At 46.9% G+C, this 14413-nt stretch overlaps 1 protein-coding gene across 7 annotated transcripts in view; it reads right to left on the reverse strand.

Moving 5' to 3' along the window:
- Positions 1–12455, reverse strand: part of KIAA0319 (KIAA0319 ortholog) — an 89573-nt gene extending 77118 nt beyond the window's left edge. For 3 of the 7 annotated variants that reach the window (XM_059399555.1, XM_059399559.1, XM_059399553.1), the window contains exon 1: positions 181–324. The gene's annotated coding sequence lies outside the window, so the exon portion shown is untranslated. Of the gene's footprint in view, positions 1–180; positions 325–12036; positions 12127–12374 lie in introns of those variants that run through there. The other 4 variants (XM_059399556.1, XM_059399557.1, XM_059399558.1 and 1 more) reach the window with 4 other exon arrangements.
- Between the last annotated feature and the right edge of the window lie 1958 nt (positions 12456–14413).

Here is a 14413-nt window from a genome sequence, read left to right on the forward strand (position 1 = left end):
TCAAAAACAAACGAGCTGTTTTATTTTTTAAAGGAGTACCAATTGCTTTAAGGATATCAGAAAGCGGCCCCAGCATTTTATATGTGGCCATCTCGTTTCCCATACCGGAAAGCTTTCTATGCTCGTCCTCGACTTGAGGAACTTTCCCTGTCACTAGACAGAAATAGGTGCACTCTTTACCTGATCGTCGCCAACTCCGTGCGTCTCTCACGATGAGATTCCCGGGTTTCGGCATCACTTGTCGCTCTCGCCAGCAAGAATGACTCGGAGACTCACGTAGCGGCAAACCTTTTTTATTATTCGCTTTTTCTTCCTCCTCCTCTAACCCCGGGCGCATGGGTTTTTATGCAGGCAGTGTTAACCAATCAGAGCATGATCACCAAACATAACCATACATGGCCATGCTGTGTTCATGCAGTGCACATGCACCTCCCGCGTGAGTGGACCTAAATGAACAGCCAATCATATTCAGTCCCTTACAGCTCTTATAGTGGGCCTCCTGTACTGGCTCCCGACAGAATTGGAAATATATGCCCACAAAAAAAACTGTGCAGGAATGTTCATAGTAGCGTTATTCACAGTAACCAGAAAGTAGAAATCACCCAAGTGTGCACAACTCAAGGATGGATAGACAGGGGCAGTTGGTTAAGCTGGTCACTCCTGGTTTTGGCTCCGGTCATGATCTCAGGGTCAGGAGATCGAGTCCCACGGGGGCGGGGTGGGGGGAGCTCTGTGCTCAGCAGGGAGTCGGCTCAAGACTCTCTCTGTCTCTCTCTCCCTCTGTACTCCCACCCCCCTTCACACACTCTTAGACAAATAAAATCTTAAAAGAAAGAATGGGTAAACAGAATGTGGTATCCAGTGGTATATCCAGACAAGGGAATGTTGCAGGCAATAAAGAGACAGGAGGATGAATCCTAACAACACTGTGTCAAGTGCAAACAGCCAGTCACAAGAGGTCTCACACATACCATGTGATCTCGTTTGTATCAAGTGTCCAGAACAGGCAAATCCATACAAATAGATAGTAAATCAGTGGGACCAGGGACTGATAGGAGGGACTGCTTACTGGATCCGAGGTTTTTTTTAATGAGGTGATGAAGATTTCTGAAATTAGGGTGAGCTGTATATATCTGGGAACATATAGAAACTACTGATAATATACTTTGAAAGAGTGAATTTCGTGGTATGTAAATTATATCTCAATGTAGCTTTTATTTAAAAGAAAGTGTATCGGGGCACATGGGTGAGCAGTTGGTTAAGCGTCTGCCTTCAGCTCAGGTCATGATCTCAGGCTCCTGGGATCGAGCACCGTATCAGGCTCTCTGCTCAGTGAGGAGCCTGCTTCTCTCCCTCTGCCACGCCCCCTGCTTGTGCTCTCTTTCTTTCTCTCTGTCAAATAAAAAGTCTGTAAAAATAGAATTTTCAAAAGTGTATTGTGCACCTCCATACACAAGGCAGTATTCTAGGCTCTGCCGATCCAGTTCCCTCAAGTTTATATTCCAGTGGGAGGCCCAGATAGAGTTCGTCCCAAGATACACAGAGTCTTCAGGTTTGACGGTACAATTAGTCTTAGCAAACCATGCGGACTTATAGAGAATAAGAGAGATTCCAGAGGAAGAAAAAAAGAGGCTCTAGGAAGCTTCTAAGATAAAAGTTCTGATTTTCAGGAAGGCAATAAAGGGGATTTCTAGAAATTACAGATGGAGAGCACTTCAGAAGGGAAGCAATGACCAATTCATGAGCGCAGGGCAGGAGAGCAGAATGCAATTGTCTCTCTCTTCTTTCTACTTTTCTGTTTTCTAAATTTTCTATAATCTAACAGCGATGTATCTTCAGTGACAAAAGAGGACTTTCTCTTCTCTTTAGCTGGCTACTGTTAGGAGGCTGCTAGATGGAAAGAATGCCATAGGCATGACAGGGTGACAGGCTATGAAAGGATACCCTACGTGCGTGGTGGAGAAATGCACCGAGAGAGGCCCCTGCCAGCTGGCCGTAGTGACTTCCTGCTCAAAATGTCTGCTGGGGATTTAGAGCTCAGTCATAGCCACAGACGGAAGGGTGTGAGGATAAATTAGGAGGGCGGGCGGTCAGGTCTGCGTGAACGTATTTCCTTCCCTCCCACCTTCCTGCAGACATGATCATTGCCTGATAAACAGATCATGATGAAGGACTCAATGATACAGGGAGGGATCCACAGCAAAGGGCCTTCCTAAGTCAGGAGCTGTGGTCCTGGCAGAACTAAGATGCCAACAGGATATATAGCCTGAAAACTGGGGTTTCCATCCAGGACCATGGTAATTCTGGCTACTCTGTGACTAGAGCAAAAGGCCACTACTTCCAGCAATGTTATCTGCTCGTTCCAGTTCAGGGACCAATGTCATGGTCTTAAAATACATAAAACTGGGGTGCCTGGATGGCTCAGTCAGTTAAGCATCTGCCTTCAACTCAGGTCATGATCCCACGGTCCTGGGATTGAGTCCTGCATTGGGCTCCCTGCTCAGGGGGGAATCTGCTTCTCCCTCTGCCTCTGCCTATTGCTCCCCCTGCTTGTGCTTGCTCTCTGTAAAATTTTAAAAAATCCATAAAATTATCTGACAAACTATTAGTTAAAACCCACAGATGACATAGAAGAGGAACATTTAATTGGGTGGGTCATTTATACTCACTATTCAAAATGTCTTAAATAGAGGCGCCTGGGTGGCTCAGTGGGTTAAAGCCTCTGCCTTCAGCTCAGGTCATGATCTCAGGGTCTTGGGATTGTGCCCCACATTGGGCTCTGTGCTCAGCGGGGAGCCTGCTTCCCTTCCTCTCTCTTGTGAGCTCTGCCTACTTGTAATCTCTGTCAAATAAATAAATAAAAATCTTTTTTAAAAATGTCTTAAAAACCACGAAAAACAGCATAAAAGTTCACCAGAATAGTGGGAGGGGGGGACAGGCATGCTAGAAGGCATCGGTAACATAAGCAATGAAAACACCATACAGTGGCATCCAGCTTCCTAAAAACCTAAACTTCCTACATAGATAAATTAGCAGATTGTTGTCTTTATAAAATCTAACTTGTTCTACAGGAAGCACTGGTTGCAAATGTCATGCATTTTCATTTTTTATTTTTTTGCTTTCAAAGCAATAATTTTTTAAAGTAACCTTCTCTTTTCCTATCTCCTAGCCTCGAGTTCTCTTCTTTAAATTGTTTAATTCTAATACATCATATATGATTCATACAGAACTTACGAAATGTAAAATCACCCCGCAGGCTGTTATTAAAAGCCAAGGTCCAGAACACTTCTTATTTCTATGTCCCCATTAGGTACTCAAGAAAGTACGTACTTCTTTTTTTTTTTTTTTTTTTAAGATTTTATTTATTTATTTGACAGAGATCACAAGTAGGCATAGAGGCACAGAGGCAGGCAGAGAGAGAGAGGAGGAAGCAGGCTCCCTGCCAAGCAGAGAGCCCGATGCGGGACTCGATCCCAGGACCCTGAGATCATGACCTGAGCCGAAGACAGCGGCTTAACCCACTGAGCCACCCAGGCGCCCTGAAAGTACGTACTTCTTTAATACGATCCTTGCGTTTCACCGTCTGTGTCAGTTTCCTGGGGCTGCTGTAATAACATGCAACAAACTAGGTGCCTTAAAGCAAGAGAAATCCGTCCCATCGCCGTTCTAGAGGATTTCAGACGCCGTTCCAGCAGTCTGAAATCGGAGCCCGGGCAGAATCCTTCCTTGCTCCCCACCAGCTCCCGGTGCTGGGTGGCAGTCCCTCCCATCCCTTGGCTTACAGTGACATCACTCCTGGCTCTGCCTCTGTTGTCCCATGGTGTCCTCCCTGTGCCTTAACGCACTTACATCCACATCTCCCTTACAGGGACATCAGTGCGAGGGAGTAAGGGCCCACCCTGCTGACCTCATCTGAACTCCATGACCTCTGCAAAGGCTCTGTTTGCAAATAAGGTCACATTCCACCGGGAGAGAGGTGAACTCTTCACCCTATCTTTTGGGGGGACACAGTCCAACCTGGAACACCATCCTTTGTACTTCTCAAAAGACAGGCTTCCTGCAATTTGCCCCCTTGTCCTAACCCATGAGTACCAAGAGCAGAGAGCATTTTCTAAGTGTAGGGGTAAAAAAAGCCGAATTCCTCACGGCAAGAAGAGAGAGGAACTCTGGCCTTCAGATGCCAAGGGCTTTCTGTCATGTCCGCATGCCAACACAGAGCCAAGGTGAAAGGTAAAAAATAAAAGGTAAAAAGACATTTATATTCATATTTATTTATGCATCCATTGGCCAGCTGCTAGAGTATTTTACCATCTTTCCTAAACTCTGCTAAGTTAAGACATTGCCTCCCAGCCCTCACACTGTAAATAACACCAGTTTTATATTCTTGCAGACTCTGCTCCTACATTAAAAAGAAAAATTCCAGCACGTAAAACCTTGAGTGTACATTATGGGGCTTTAAATAATCTCCCTCAATTATGGAACTAGCTTAGTTTTCAATTGTTCAGCACTTTTATTTCTTCCTGAATTCAATCCCTACCTAATGGGGCCATCACTGCTACCCAAGTAAATGTTTTGTCCTGCACTATAATAATTAAACCAGCACCTTCCGAGCACCTAGCAAGAGTGGGCCAACAGGTGTACAGGACAGCCCCATCAGTCCTCGATGACAGCTGGGGACCGGGGCTCAGTGCTTTGTGTGTCAGAGAAAGCGGATCTGCTTTGTGTCCAATTCTGAACACAGCTGGGAATTACTGTAGGGTCCAAGGGTGGACTGTCATGTTGATTATTTTAAATAAAAGTTATTTAAGAGACAGCCTGTATAATCAGGACACTCAGACGTTTCTCCATCCCCCAGAAAGCAGGAAATAGATCTCCCACGAGAAAGGCACCCCTCTGAACCGGGAGGTAAGGAGACAGCCTCAGCACCAGAGACAGGAAATTCAGAGCCTAGAAGGCTGTATGAACCCCTCTTGTTACTGCTTAGTAGTTGACTATCTCAGCCCGAATTCTGCTTAGAATTCCTTACTAATCAAAGCTTCCAGAGTTAAGTTTTTCTTTGTCCTATCAACTTCTCAAGGATTTACTGTCTCTTTGTCTAAAAAATATAAAAGCTGCCAGCCTTAGTCACTTCTTCAGGTCTCAGTTTTATCACTGAGCTTCCATGTGCACATGTAATAAAACCTGGATTTTTTTTCTCCTGTTAATCTGTCTCTTGTCAATTTAATTTTTAGTCTAGGTTTAAGATCTTGAAGGGTAGAGAAGTATTTTTCCTTCTCTTCGTTACTAAACTTCTGAATCTGGCAAACCATTCATCCATTTGGAGACTGTTCAGATTTTTAATTCTATTTATCAGCAAGTCTATGACCAGCTAGCCAAAAGGTTTTCCTTTAGAATTTAACTTTCTGGGGCACCTGGGTGGCTCAGTGGGTTGGGCATCTGCCCTCAGCTTGGGTCATGGTCTCAGGGTCCTGGGATCGAGTCCCTCATTGGGCTCTCTGCTCCACGGGGAGCCTGCTTCTCCCTCTCCCTCTGTGGCTCCACTGCTTACACGTGCACACACTCTCTCGCTCCCTCTGTGTCAAGTAAATTAAAAAGAAAAAATCTTAAAAAAAAAAAAAAAAGGAATTTAACTTTCTGGGGGCACCTGGCTGGCTCAGTCGGTGGAGTGTGTGACTCTTGATCTCAGAGTCATGAGCTTAAGCCCCACGTTGTACGTAGAGATTACTTAGAAATACAAACTCCAAAAAAATTTTAAAAATAAAAATTTAACTTTCTGGCATTAAGCAAATAATTGTTCACTTATTCCCTATGATTGCAAAAGAAAGAAAGTAGAGTACTGTCAGCTATCAGTCTATCCTTCTAACAAGGAAATAAATGGTTTATAGTATTTATCGTCACCATCATTAACAGAATAGCCACTGACAATAGTGCTTACGGTCACAAGGTAATTTTATATACTTGATAGCATCTGAGCCGAGCCTCCCCATAACCATCTGAGAGGTAAGAAATTCTGACCCTCAACAGGTGTACAAACATTTTGGATGAATTGGCTAAAGAAGTCAGTTTCCAATTTCTCTAAAATGAGTCCTGAAGTTTTCAACGGGTCGGGAACACAGAAGATAAAAGCAAGCCCTGATCTTTCTCACTCCCAGCAGTCTCCCTCGACCCAGCAGGTGAGGAACAGTCCCGGAGTCACCCCGGACCTGCACGGGCCTGGAGAGAGGGGTGGAGAAGACGCCACTCAGGGAGCCCCTGCAGGCCATTCACGGTGCTGCTGCTGCGTCTCCGGGGGCACACAGGCCCCCCATCCTCACGAGCAAACAAGGGAGTCGGAAGGAGATGTAGATAATACACTCAGCTAGGGGCTAAGCTGAGACTGTAAAACTTGGCAGCGTTTCAGTACCACAGTCTACACCCTGACTTTCTCCACTGGAAGCTGATAAGGTAAAATAAGTTCAAGAAAACCTCTGCCAAGCAACACAGAGGATTTTACTGGCAACTGAGATAATGCCTTACAATTACAGGATAAAGGACGCCCTATTAGGAGATCAAACAGATTTAAGGGAAACACGATCCAGCCAGTGTTGGGTTTTAAACACAGGAAGGGCACTGGTGTGGAATGGGGAGAGAGCAGATTCTGTGGGGCCCTCCGAGGGCAGATCAGGGAACAAGGTGGAGAAAATACAGGCAGAGAGCAAGCACCAACCCCCCCCCCCCCCCCCCCCCCCGCGCCATCTGTCAGCTTTCTAAGAACCGTACTGGTGAGATGGTGGGAGTGGAGCAGAAGATGTTTCCGCGTTATTAAATCCACCGCGTTAATGCAACAAACACCCACATCAGGGTTAGTACGGCCAGGCTGCTGACGACCAGCAAAGTTCCTCGAAGCAGCAGCGCCTCTGTGCAGGGCAGACAGATACACAGCTTGACAGGCACGAATGTGAGAGATCCCATTCCCAGGCGTGGCCAGCAGCATGACAAAGATGGGACAGAGAATCCGTCTCTTTTTCAGCAGAATTACACAGGCTGTACTGACAGAGATGATGGCAGAGTGAGTGCGGGGTGAGACGTGGTTCGCCCTAGGAGGGTAAGGGATGTCAAAGACGGTCGCAAAGGAATAGAGTATGAATTAAAACTCTGCAGAATGCTTTCTAGTACTAAGTAAGATTCATTTGCAAAAAATAAACAGGCAAAACTATATAAGGATATTTGGGGAATTAGAAGAAAAAGCAAAGGTAGATTCTAATACTCATTATAAGGCAAAAACCATCTAAAATATAGGAACTAAAATGACATTTTATTATGGCTCACTCTGTAACTAACTAGGAACAACAACAACGCAACCCAAACACAAAGGGATGGGAATTATGATGTAATAAATGCTATTGTGGCGACTCTATGTTACACATGAGAGGAAGATTTACCTGAATGTTCAAAAGACTAACAAAATAATGTCAATAGGGAAAAAAATGAAGGAGAAAGAGGGAACACAATCTGGTTTCAAATGCAGAGCCAGAAATAAGTTGGGACAATTAAGGAATTAGATACTATGAAATACAAGGCCGATGAACACAAAATATTCAAGTTCCATGGAATTAAAAAGTGTTCCCCAAAAAGCTTAATTTAATGCCTGTTATAAATGGATCCAGCGCTCAATGCTGGGAATATACAAACAAGGCAGGTTTGCCGAGGATGAGCCTGGCAGACCAGCATGGGGACCCTCCTTCCAACAGACGAAAGGCCAGGCAGGACACAACACACACACACACACACACACACACACACACACTCCCCGTAACACACACTGCTCCTCTCCAGGGGAGTTCTAGAACATGAGGTCTTATTGCACCTGCTGCAGTCTCTTCTTCTGAGGTATAACCTGTATTCCAGAGAAATGGTAATCCACAGAGGATGACTAAAGAAGTACAAATGATCTTACCAGACCTACCAAAACCAAAGAAGGAGCAGCACAGTGAAGACGGAAACAGAAGGCTGACTGTGGCTCTGTGCGCCGTCAGGAAAACAGGCAAACAGTAATCAGCAAGGGTGACAGGAAAATTCGAAGGTGGCCTCATGACCCTCACCCCTGGGTGTTATTCCCACGAGGACATGAGGATTCCCGGCAAGGACAATTCTGCAGATATAATGAAGCTTACTCATCGGCTGGCTTGAAGACAGGGAGCCCATCGGAGTGATCCAAACCTATCATTAGAGCCTTTAAAACAGTGATCTCCCTCCGCTAACAGAAAGGGAAGTCAGAGAGAAGACACTGAGCACGACAGAAACATTCTGCTGCTGGCTCTGATGATGAAGGGAGCATCTAGAAAGAACCTGAGAGCTCCTCCAGAAGCTGAGAGTAACCACAGGACGGCTGGCAGGAAAGGCGGATCTCAGTCCAGTTGCTTCTGCCAACAGCCTGACTGAGCTGGGCTGCAGGGTCCTCCCCACAGCCGCCAGATGAGAATGAGCTCTGCTGGTAACCTGTTGTGGGTCTAGGGAGACCCTAATTCATGCTCATAAATAGGTATTGTCTTAAGCCCCAGAGTGTGCGCTATTCTGTTCTGCGGCAACAGCAAACTGGTGTGGCAGGAAAGACGGTGGATGTCTACTGACATCATGAAATATTACGGAGCCCCTCACACGTGTCACTGCAGCTTAGAAAGACTAATGCACAGGGGCTAGAAGTCCGAGGCATCCATAGTGAGCTAGAAAGCAACCTGGCCTGCCAAGGCATGCCTCCTCACAGGGACTCTGCTTGGACAACCCAGGGCCTTCCAAACCCAGGCTAAGTGGAGCACATGCATACAGAGCAACAACAGATCTTTTATTAACACACAGCTAAACTTCTAGGCAGAAGCAGTGCAGCAGACCAGTGTGACTGGTCAACTGAGTGGAAGAAGACTAGAATAATAAGGTCAAAAAATTTCTCCAGATTTGGAAGAGCAGGTGCAGTGTGGCAATGGATAAAACAGGCTGTGGGGCGCCTGGGTGGCTCAGTCATGGGGTGTCCACCTTCGGCTCAGGTCATGATCCCAGGTTCCTGGGATCAAGACCCGCATTGGGCTCCCTGCTCAGCGGGAAGCCTGCTTCTCCCTCTCCCACTCCCCCTGCTTGTGTTCCCTCTCTCGCTGCATCTCTCTCTGTCAAATAAATAAAATCTTTTAAAAAGGGAAGGAGGCAGCCAGGTAGGTCCAATGCAAAAGGGTGAAGACTAGTTAGTCATCAGACTCATAAACATATATGACAGGGAGTGGGGATCTCAGGGCTATGACTAGAGAAGTTTTTTACTCCAGCAACATATGAAGCATGGGCACCTAAAATTTGGAGGTTTCAAGTCTTTTAGGACAAGAAAATTGAAGATACTGAACTAACCGACGATATTTCAACTTCCTGATAAGTACAAATACACTTGAGAGAGATGGTGAAGATGATAGCTCTTTTAAAAGACAAGTATGTTACATCGACCAGAAGGCAGGACAAAAGCCAAAGGAAATGCTAAGGTATGCTGCTAGTCACAATCCTAGAAGAGCAGGGTCCTCCTCATCCTAGAAAGGAACAATGTGTGCTCCTCACCTCATGAAGAAACATACGGAAAAATGGAATACATCAAATCTGAGGGTGGCAACAGATTTAACAAATTAACAAATTCAATAACAAATTTATGAATTAACAAAGGTAACAAATTAACTCCATAAATTAACTGGAGTTAATTTGTTCATTTCTCCTCCATTCTCATAATTCTTGTGCTTTCAATTATGGCATGGAAAGAATCCACCTTTAAAAAATTCATGTTGAGATCTGAATTATGCCCTTACTCTAGCTACACTGTTTAAATTAAATAGATGTTTACTAGAATCCCCCCCCCCCTTTTTTTTTGAACTTCAGGAAAAGAACATGCAGCTGTTTGGACACAGAAAAGCTTTCTAACTGCCAATGTAATTCTACCAACGTAATTTGGAAGGGAACAGAGCTAAAACTCCAATACTGTATCTTTATCTACCTGCCTTTTATTTCTGTGAGAAGCTTTGCTCTGAAACTCAAGCATCTATTGTTGAAAGATTCTGAAAAATGATGCAAAAGTAGGTGTTATGTTGACCTAACCCTTTTTACCACTTAGTAGAAATAAACAAAATAATTTCTCACTGTTGAATTCACATGAATAGTGTCTAAAAATACAGACTAAAAAAAAAACACACAACAAACAGAACAAGAAATTACTAATTACTCTAGGCCTACTAAAGCAAAACTCTTCCTTGTAGTATTAAATACACTTATCTGGAATTACATGCCTTTAAGGTTGTGATTATGTTTAGCATTGTTGTTGTTTTAATAATACTATGAGGAAAAATTATGTACTTTATGATGGTTTGACATTATAAATCAGACAAGGTTTTGTCACATCAAAATAATTCTACTTTTACTGCCAAGTTATTTTGAAGACAGAACATACTTCCTGAAAAGAAACTTATTTCAAGAATGATCACAACTTTTATTGAAGGGTTACAGCGCCTTCTACATAGAACTTCGGTTTAATTCTTAGAGGAATTCTATCAGTAAGTCCTATTATTATCCTTATTTTACAGATAAAGAAAATGAGGCTTAGAGAGACTAGGGAATTTGCCAAATGTGACAGAGCCACAGAGTGGCAGGACCACGACCAAACCCAGGTCACCTGACCTGGAAATCTACATCACCCCAACATGGAAGAGTCAGGCCTGGTTCTGCATATTTATTTAAAGAGCACGCGTTTTCTCTGCGTGGCTACAAAACAATTAAAAGTCAAGAAAAGGGGCGCCTGGGTGGCTCAGTGGGTTAAGCCGCTGCCTTCGGCTCAGGTCATGATCTCAGGGTGTTGGGATTGAGTCCCGCATCGGGCTCTCTGCTCAGCAGGGAGCCTGCTTCCCCCTCTCTCTCTCTCTCTGCCTGCCTCTCTGTCTACTTATAATCTCTCTCCGTCAAATAAATAAATAAAATCTTTAAAAAATAATAAAATAAAATAAAAATAAAAAATAAATAAAAGTCATGAAAATCTGACAGCCAATCCACTCTTTCACGTTGAGAAGTTACTGAAACTCTCTTTTGACTATTTTTAACACATAAAGATTTTGGCTGAATTATTTTTGTTTTTCTGGAAGAAAATGACGTCCCCGCACGGGCATTATGCGCGGCCAAGTGCGAGGAGTCTCCTGCGGCTGCAGAAAGCCTCGATCCACGTTCCCATCCGCGTCTCGGTGACAGAAAAATTCCGCTTTCTCTAGGACTCTTCCCTCGGTGACTCGATTATCTCCAGTTTTCCTCATTTATATGAAAAGGGATGTAAGATATTAGACACAAAACAAGGTGCTGTATTTGCCACCACTTCAGGGGGCCCCAGGACCGTGGTCTTCTTGTCTGACGAGTGTGCGGTGCTCAGACACGGAACGTGCATTTCAGGAATAAAGGAATCAGTACTGACGTTCGTCTCCGAAATCCTTGGTTTTGGTTTTTGTTTTTTGGGGGGTTCTTTGGTTTGGTTTTGGTTTTGGGGGGTTGTTGTTGTTTTGTTTTGTTTTGCTTTTGAGAAGGCGGCTGTGTACCATTCGCTTTTCCCACGACCCTACACTCCCTCGACTTTTCACGCCCGCGCTGTCTACGCCGCCCGCAGCGCGGGTGGAAGCAGCCGGGCCGAGGCCGGCCGGGAGCGGGTCCGTCGCGTCTGCCGCGTCCGCGGCCGCTCGCCCGTGAGCGACGACCCCCGACCCCCGGCCGGCGCGCTCCGCCCGCGACGCCGTGATTCGTCCCGCTCCGCGGAGCAAGCGCCCAGCGAAGCCAGAGAAGCCGTGAAGCGGTTTTAAGGGCAGGTTCCGGCGAGGCCGCCGAGGCCGGCAAACGTCCCACCAACAGGACTCCGCCAAGTTTAGAGAACGCGGTTCCACAGGCGACGGATCGCCGCTCGCGGGGCCGGGAGACACGGGAGGGCCCCCGCCGCCGCCCGACCCGGCCGCGCCCCCGCCGCGCCTCGGACGCTCCGCCCGCCCGCGAGAGCCCCGAGCAACTCACCTCGGAAACTCAGGGCGCCGGGCTCTGTGCCTCGGGCGGGGCCCGCTCCCCGCCGCCCCCGCTTCGCGTCGCTCCGCCCGCGGGCTGCCGGCCCCACGGACGCCGGGCATTCCCGGCCCGGCCGCGCTCGCGGGCGGCATCCCCCGCCGTCGCACCGGCTCCTCGGCCGCGTCAGCCGCTGCCGCGCGCGCGCCCACGCGCTCCCCCCACGCGCTCCCCCCACGCAGGCGCGCGCGGCTGCCGCCTCACGAGAGGGGCCGCTCCCCCCCGGTCAGAGCCCCGCCGCAGCGACTCCGGTCCGCACCCGGGACCGGCGGAGGCGACCGCGGCGCGCTTACCTCCAGCCGCGAACGCGAGCCCCGCCGCTCTGGCGCCCCGTCTACGCCCCGTGCGCGCGCCCGTGATTCAGCGCCTTTTCGCGGCGCGGTTACCACGGCGACGCGCGCGCACGCGCCCCTGGGAGGGGCGGGCCGCGGTCCCTGCCCAGCCGCCGGCACCCAGGTGCCCGCGACTTTGCACACCGCGTTCGGACGGGGAGGCGGTCTGTATGCCCACCTCCTCTCCTTCGCCAACCCCGTCCCTGTCGCCATGATCCTAGACGGCCCCGGGGGATGAGCCCCCTTTCATATGCCCGGGTCAGAGTGGCTCAAGGAAGCCAAGAGCACACCACCTGGGTTAAAGACCCTTTAAGAATGTGTCCCCTGAAGGGAAGGTACCCCACATGCACAGGTCCCACTCCTCCGGCGGGAGCCACTTTGGGCCCTACTATGTCTTGAGCACGTGATACTTTTTGATTTAGGTTCGCGGGTGCTGGGAGGGGCCCGGCCAACTCCACGCATTCTAAGTTAATTAGGTGCCCACCGTGTTTAGGCTACATTTGCGTTTATGGGAAGGTGATGATCGGAATCGCAAAAAATTCACGAGGAAGAAGACCCTTTCTTGCATTTATTCTGTTTTTGTACAATAAAGATGCTCAAATGTCTAGGTAGGGTAACACGGGATTCTGTGAAGGTCTTGGGATCAGAAATTGGTCCCTGTTGGTTACTGTTGCAGAGGCAGATTGGAAAAGAGGGGGGCTTAAATAGAGATTGGAAAAAGAAGCCAGCGCGTTCCTCGGGCATTCATTCCTAGCACATTACCAAGGCGGGGGGACATACGGCACTGAGTCACGCAGACCCCACAAGCAAGCCCCTCCTAGGCTTCTCGATGGGGGCGGATAGGCCTTGGACGACTTACATAACCCTGCTAAACTTCGGTTTCCTCAGTTACACAGTGGAGATAATTGCACTCATTTAGGACCACTGTGGGAATTCAATAATGAACGCTGCAAGAGAAAGCTATCCAGGACTGAAAGAATGGAAATCAGATTGGACCAAAAACTAAAAAAGCAATCGTGCCATTGACCAGGCTGGGAAGACACAGATAAAGCCAGAGCAAAGTTAAGAGGAAATATGGTCTCTCCGAAAGTCATGCAATCAGGATGACTTCCCCAGATGTCAGAAGAACCTTAAGAAACTCACCTCCTATGTCATTTATGTCACCCCATAAATGACATAACAATCCTCTCTATAAATGACTTGCTTTCTTACCCCAGACACCACCTGTTTTGCAACCCATGCACACTGGTTACTACACTCTCTTCTGCTCCCGAAAGAACCCAATCTCTAGTTAACCCCCTTTCTTTTCCAATCTGCCTCTGAAACAGTAACCAACAGGGACCGATTTCTGATACCAAGACCCTTCACAGAACCCACACCTGGGAACCCACTTCAATGGGAACCCACACCTTACGCCCTTTCTCCTCTCACCTGACATTCCACCTGACAATACCCTGAGTGCCCTCTCACTGTACCAATAATCTGACTGAGCCAACAGGCTTGTTCCCAAAGATCTTTAATATGCATGGGTTTAACCCAGAACGTTCAACTTTTAACATCTTTTAAGTCAGTGCCATTACAATGAATACCTGTTTTGATACATATGTAAATTTAGAATCTATTTTGGCACTGCATAAAAAGGTTAGTGGGCCTCCCTAGGACACTAATGTTAGGATACTATCCTTCACTTCTCTTCAGCATTTAATGGCATCTATTGAGGTCTGGCTACATGTCAGAGACTATAATAAATATTAAGGGTAAAAGTATGTTTCCTTAGTATAGCTCTTCTACTTCATCTGCTCTTGTTTATATGCTGTTGGATGGAACATTTGTCTAACAGACTGTACAAAGACCAGAATTACCAAGGTCTAGCAAGCTTCAAGTATATTCGACATCGGTGGCAATGGTGGTGTTTAGTCTATTGAAATAAATACAAGATTCTGAGTTGGCATTTCCCCAAGGGAAGTAAGGTACTCAGAGCTAGTATTCTGGAAAAATTC

Source organism: Mustela nigripes, chromosome 5, assembly GCF_022355385.1.
Source record: "Mustela nigripes isolate SB6536 chromosome 5, MUSNIG.SB6536, whole genome shotgun sequence".
NCBI lineage: Eukaryota > Metazoa > Chordata > Mammalia > Carnivora > Mustelidae > Mustela > Mustela nigripes.